Source organism: Camelus ferus, chromosome 13 (assembly GCF_009834535.1).
Source record: "Camelus ferus isolate YT-003-E chromosome 13, BCGSAC_Cfer_1.0, whole genome shotgun sequence".
Taxonomy (NCBI): domain Eukaryota; kingdom Metazoa; phylum Chordata; class Mammalia; order Artiodactyla; family Camelidae; genus Camelus; species Camelus ferus.
Genome location: NC_045708.1, coordinates 29997841 through 30003840, shown reverse-complemented (window position 1 = coordinate 30003840; position 6000 = coordinate 29997841).

Below are 6000 nucleotides of genomic sequence, written 5' to 3'. Positions count from 1 at the left end.
TGAAAAAAACAAAAGTTTTGGAGAGCTTTTGATAAAATAGCCCCAATGGAAGAAATAAAGTCTCCTTTGTGTTATAAGGAAATAGAATGGACACCTTTGGACTGTAAGTGGGACTTGTAGGAGAATATCTTGCATGCTCCCTGGACCCCCACGTGACTCACCGCTCTCTCAGTCAGAGAGTTTCTGATGGCGTTGTGTAACCCAAATTGTTTGAAGATATCCAGTTTTTAGGGATGTTCTTGAACCTTGTATCTTACTTTGCCTTTTTTTCCTATCTCAGCAAGGTCTTGGAAATGATGATGGCCTTAAAAGTCATTTTTAGAAAACTGCTTTTGATAAAAGGCTGATTTTCTTTATCCTTCTAAGAGAAGGATGAAATTGTTTCTCTTCTCTTCTTTCTTTTACTGACTGGGGTCATTGTGAAGAGGGGGTGCAAACTGACTGCCCATCTTCTGAGGTCATCTGTTTCTAGCCAACTTGGCTTTCGTTTATTTGCTTTGAAGTTGGGTTTGCAGGGAAGCCTGGTCGCTGCTCTTCTTTTTTGCTTATACCACGCTGTTTCACACATTTATGTTGTTTGCTGGGCCCCTGAAGGCATGCGCGTTCTTGACCCCAGGTGAATGGAAAAAGTTACATATAATTTCTGGTGTTTGCTCATGATCTTTGCTAGTCAGAGCTCTTTTTCAGTCTGACCAAAATTTCTCATCCTGCCCCTGTCATTCTTTAGATTCCTCTGTGGGGTTGTGGTCTCTGATTTGCTGTATTATTATTATTATTATTGTTATTATTAATTGAAGTATAGTCTATGATTTGCTTTTTATTATGACTTTTCCTTATTTGTCCCTGCAGCAGTCTCAGGTGGGCTGTGGGTTGTCAGAAGAGAACCTCTCCCTGCCCTGCACCCCGTACACACACATAGAGTCGATGTCACCAGGATATGCAAACTGTCCAGAAGCCAGGTGGTCACATGGGATGGGAGCTGTGAGGTCTGTCTCAGTTGGTACCCATTTGGGGCATGTGAATGCCATGTCACTGGCTGCCCAAAGAAGGGTCTCACCAGGTTCAAGAAGCTTGTTTTGTGTTACACCTCGTTCTGCACTAGAAGCTTCTCTAATATTCTGCCCTGGACCACTGAGGTCCCTGATGGGCTTCCTCATGTCTTAGGTATAAGAGGTAAAGGAAAGTTTTAGAACCAATGCTATAAGGTTTTGTTTGTCTTGTGTGTGTGTGTGTGTGTGTGTGTGTGTGAGAGAGAGAGAGAGAGAGACTTTAGAGTCCAAATAATTTAATTTTAAGTAACCAGAAGCAAGAAGGCAGGTGCACATTGGCCTCAGATGGTTTTTGTGTGTGGGTGTGCACTGGAAACCACCCCACCAAGGTCCCCAAACAGGCCGAATGATTGTAAGAAGGGATTGTATTTTAGACACCAGCCTTGGCGTTGTTTCACCCTAACTGATGAAAGCTCTCAAGGAAGTTAGGAGAAAATCACTATTAATTAACTTCAGTTGGCTCTTGTCTTGAGCATCACATTAAGAGTCATCTGACCTTCCATCTGGCAGGCAGGTCATCCTTTTCATCATGATTTGGTAGCTTATTTTCTACCTTTGTCATGACATTTTCCTTCTTTATCTTTGGAAGAGGAAAGAGCATGAGGTGGAAATCAAATGGACCTAAGGTTTAATCCTCATGCTGACATTTACTTGAAGATTTGCCCTTGACAAGGGACACAAGCCTCATTTTCATCATCTGCAAAAAATTGGGGGGGCGGAATCTGCCTTAGACGGTTATAATAAGAATAACATATCCCTATTTTACAGATGAGGGAACCAAGGCAGGGAAGGATTAAGCAGTTGACTCAACGTCCCACAGGGTTTGAGCCCAGACAGTCTCATGCTGCTCAGAGCCTGTCTGCTCAGTCCTGCCATACAGCTCTGCAGAAGGCCAACATGCACTTACTTCTCAACTGTCTAAAGATGGCCCAGGGTAGAGGTTCCTGAAAATACTGTCCACTGTCCTATATTGGACAATTCTTGAGTTAGGTGCCTGGAGTATTTTCATCTTTGACTCTAAGTCTTGCAAGGAATGCTGACACTGTACTCACCAGTTGTCCAAAGGGAGGGGGGCTGCCCTTGGACTTAGGCAAAGAGAGATTTGCATGGACTCTCTTTTCAGCAGTGTTTATGGATAATGGTTTTCTGCCCCAACAGGGGATATTTATAGTTACTGTTTCAAAAAATTAGGATTAGTACTTTAAAGATAAATGAGTAAGTGAATGAATGAATAAAATATTTAATAAATGAGATAACAATGGGGAGGTTTGCAGCAGAGGGACTGGAACACAGTAAGCTCTTCATAACTGCTTGTCTCCATCCTCTCCAGCTTCTCCTTCATTTGATCTTAGTTTAATCTGTTATTTCCTTCCTTCGCAAACCAAGGTCACAATCCTCTCCATTACTTTATACTTAACATTGATCAGGTGCTTTGATGAGCCCTGTGTTTAGTTTGAGTGCTACACCTAAAGTGCTTTTTGAAGAGCGACATGAAATTAGAAAGGCCAGAAGCTACTTCGGATGACAGAACTGGGTCCCAGATGTCAAGGTAAAATGATGGACTGATGCGAACAAGGTCAGTGCAAGGTCTTGTGATAGCGTCCAGAAAATTAACTGCATGATTGCAGAATGGGGGAGATGTGTGGCTTAGCAGCCACAGACATAAAAAAATACTTGGGAGTTAAAATTGGTGGTTGTATTGGATAGGGCACAGATTCAGTTGCTGTCAGAAAGACCTAAAATAACAATGGCTTAAATAAACTAAAAGTTTATTTCCCTCTCATAGACTGAGAATAATCAGTACTGGGTGAAATGGCAGCACCAGAAACCTGGGGTCTGTCTGTCTTTCTGCTCATCCACATGGCTGTCAGGTCCACATTCCAGCCAATGGGAAAGGGAAAAGAAGGGGAGAGCATGGTCCTTCCCTTTATGAGCAGGACTACAAAATTACACTCTGATTGCATCCAATTGGCTAAAACCTAGCCTCCTGGCCACACCTTCCCACAAGGGAGACTGGGAAATGTAGTCCTTAACTGGTAGCCATGCTCCTGGCTAAGAATTTTATTCCTAGGTAAGAAGGGGAGGAAGAATGGATACTGACTGAACAATTAGCAGCCTGACAGTTAAGTAGGTATGGTACAGTAGTGCAATTTGTTTGCAAAAAAGTCTTGAGCAATATTATGTTTCACTGATAGAACTAGAGGATCTTGTAGAATAGGAATTGGCAATTTTTTTTTTCTGAAAAAGTCTACATAGTAAATATTTTAAACTTTGCAGGCCATATATAGTCTATGTTGCAAATTCTTTTCTGTTTTTGTTTTTACAATATTTAAAAAATGTAAAAACCATTTTTAGCTTACAGACTATTAAAAAAATAGAGCCTGCACGGAGGGCTATGATTTACCAACCCCTGTTCTGAAACAAGGGTGGTGAGAAGCCTGGGATCACGTCTAAAGATGTGCAGGAATCCATCCAGAGAAGACGGTCGGGATGGGGCCTGGACTCAGGACAAATTTGCAAGAGCAGTGATTGGAGGCATTGGTTACTTTTAGTCTGGGGAAGCTGAGACGCCTGATGATACGATCGTCTTTAGAGATCTGAATGACCGTCAGATGGTTAGGAGAGACCCTTGTTTTGTATGTATCCAAAGGGAAGAACTAGAATCAGTGAGAGGATGCTCTGGGAGACAGACCGCAGCCCACCATAAGGAAGGACTTCCTCATTATTATTTATCATTTATGGAGCCCTTATTGCCAGGCACCGTTCTAAGCCCTTTACATAGATGGTCTCACTTTATCCTCAGTAGCACCATCAGGTAGGTACCATTCTTGCCTTGACTTTATGGATGAGAGAAAGCAGCATTAGAAGGTTATATAACTTGCCCAGGCACACATACTGCTAAGTGGTAGAGCCATAATGACTACAACTCTCTGCCGCCTGCTTGCATGCAAACTAAATGAGATTACGTATGTATGTAATTTAGCAGTGCCAGGCACATATAAGAATTGTTGCTGGTAGTAATAATTCTTATAATCCTGAGGAGGTACTGCCTCTCATTGTGGTGGTTGTATTAGTGTCCTTTGGCTTCTATACCAAATGACCACAAACTTTGTGGCTTAAAATAACATACCTATTTGCTTAGTGTTCTGGAGGCCAGAAATCTGAAATCAATTTCTTTCGCTGGGCTGAGTTCAAGGTGTCAGCAGGGCTGTGCTCCCTCCAGAGCCTCTAGGGGAGGATCTGCTCCTGGCTTCTTCCAGCTTCTAGTGGCTTCTGGGTTTCCTTGGCTTGTGGCTGCATCACTCCAGGTCTTGGCCCCTGTGGTCACATTTCCTTCTTTTTTCTGCCTTCAGCCTCTCTCTTACAAGGATACTTTGGTTACATTTAGTGCCCTCCCAGATAATCCAAGATGATTTCCCCATCTTAAGATCTTTCAATTAATCACACTTTTGCCATATAAGGTAATATTCACAGTTTCCAGAGATTAGGAAGCAGGTGCATTTGAGGGCCATTATTTAGTCTGCCACGGTGGTGTTCAAGCAGACCGGATAACCGCTATTTTTCTTTTCTTTCCACCACTGGAAAAAAAAAAAGCCCCAGCAACTTAAAATATTCTGTGATTTATTGGTCAATCATAGCATCTGATTTTCCTTGTGGTATATTTTTATGTGTGAATACAGAATATACTTTGTATATTTTGTATAAAGTCTGAATTAGAAGCAATACCTAAATTTTTTTCAAATAGCCACAGTCTGACACTATTGAATAAAACATTCTTTCTCCCATTGATTTAAAATTCAGTTTTTAGCATTTACCTATCACATAGAGAACACTATACTTAAATCTGTTTCTTGACTTCATTAGTCCCATCTGTCCATTGTGTAGGTTTCTGCAGCTGTGCTGTATTGTTTTGTTTACTGTGGCATTTATATATTTACGTATATATTCATAGTTGATAAATTCAGTCTCCCTCTATTCGTCTTTTTCACTTTTCTTGGCTAATGGCTCTTCTCCTGTTTTCTTTGTCATTGTGTGTTTGAACTTAAAGAAATTCCTTATTATCATTTCAATGTGGTCTTGGGAAGAGAGGTAATAGATGGAATTGTAATTGACTTCCACAGTGATCCTACCACCCTGTTTTTAATTCTAGTGATTTTACTTACCCATTTCCATTGAGATTTTCCAGTGTTTTCAGCTGAAATTATATGGAAGTTTAATTCCAGATTACCTGATTTCTTCCTTCTTTTCTTTCTTTTTTTCCTTCTTCTCTTTTCTTTCTTTTCATTCTTCCCTTCCTTACTTCCTGTTGTTACAATTAAATTAAACTTTACAACCACATTATCAGTTATTTTTGTACTTAACCACACATTTATTGGCTTTATTCCTCATTACATTTTCTTATATAACATATCTTTTCTTGAGTTTATTATTCTGGCTTATTTTTTCCCTTGGCTAGAATAGATCTTCAAGTAATCTTTTTTTAAAAACTTAATAAAGGGTATTTCTGTGTCTTTGAACATGCCTTTCTTTTGTCATCACATGTGACAGAAATTATAGTTTGGCAGCTGGTAGAATTCCTGAGTTACAATAATATTTCCTTAGAATTTTATAAAAATTGTGCCACTGCCTTTTAGCCTAGTGTTGCAGGTATGAAGTATGATGCCAGTCTGGTTTTTTTCCCTTTTAAGCAGCCTGATTTTTCCCCCCTCTCAGGAATCTTGTAATTGTTTCTCTTTACTCTTGGAGTATCAAACGACATCTAGAATTGTGTGTTCTTTCAGTAATCCTGCTGCTCAGCACTCAATAGGCCCATCTGATCTAAGTCCTAAAGTCTCTCATCAGCTCGAGGAAATATTCTATTTTTCCTTGATTATCGTTTTCCCTCTTCCTTAATGATGTTGACTCCTTCTAGAACTCCTATGAGACTAACATGGGATATTCTGGACTTCCC